Here is a 756-nt window from a genome sequence, read left to right as displayed (position 1 = left end):
GCTAAAGAGTGCTAAAGGAGTTTTAGGGAAGTAAAGGCGACAAATCCGTGGATGTCCACTCGTGGTCTCGGTACAGGACACATTAGATGAAAAAAAGCCAAAGGGCACCCCCAGGGCGGGTTCCTGGGAGTGGGTCGTCTCGATGAGCACCGGTCCACGCCAACGTGTTCTCCCCGAGAACGGCTGGAACCCGTGACCTTGTGAGTCACGTGATGGAGCACATGTCAGTGGTGTAAACCGCTGCCCCATCGAGGCGGCCAATAGAATAGAGTCAAAGGTAAAATATAACGTTTGTTCGTTCTGTCCTCTGAACTCTGTGGGTTTTTCTTTCATGTAATTGAATTGAGTTGTTTTGAATCTGTTTTTCAAGCAATAGGCCGCTTCTTGTTACCTCTATCTACACGTAACAAAAATATAAACGCCCCATGTCAATTACAAGAGTTTTATGAATGTTTGTGTTACGTAACATATAGAGAAACTCAAAATATATTTTCAGTAACGACTGATCTTGTATTTTCAATCTGAGAGCAGGATAATATGTCTTTGCTCTCAAAACCTGATGTATTTGTCCTGAAAACTTAAAATGCTCGCACTCAAAATCTCTGCTCTCAGTCATAAAATGTAAGGGTTAAGATGGAGGCAGTTTGTTTCCTGTGTTTGAATGTTATTTACCTTCCATCTGGCTTCCACCATTTTCAGCTGTGTTTGTTCTTCAGGTGACGGTTCAACTCCCACTTTGTTCCATAAACAAACGGG

This window comes from Austrofundulus limnaeus, unplaced genomic scaffold (genome assembly GCF_001266775.1).
Source record: "Austrofundulus limnaeus strain Quisiro unplaced genomic scaffold, Austrofundulus_limnaeus-1.0 Scaffold3060, whole genome shotgun sequence".
In the NCBI taxonomy this organism is placed as follows: domain Eukaryota; kingdom Metazoa; phylum Chordata; class Actinopteri; order Cyprinodontiformes; family Rivulidae; genus Austrofundulus; species Austrofundulus limnaeus.
The sequence above is the reverse complement of the archived record's forward strand: the minus strand, read 5'-3'. Positions refer to the sequence as shown.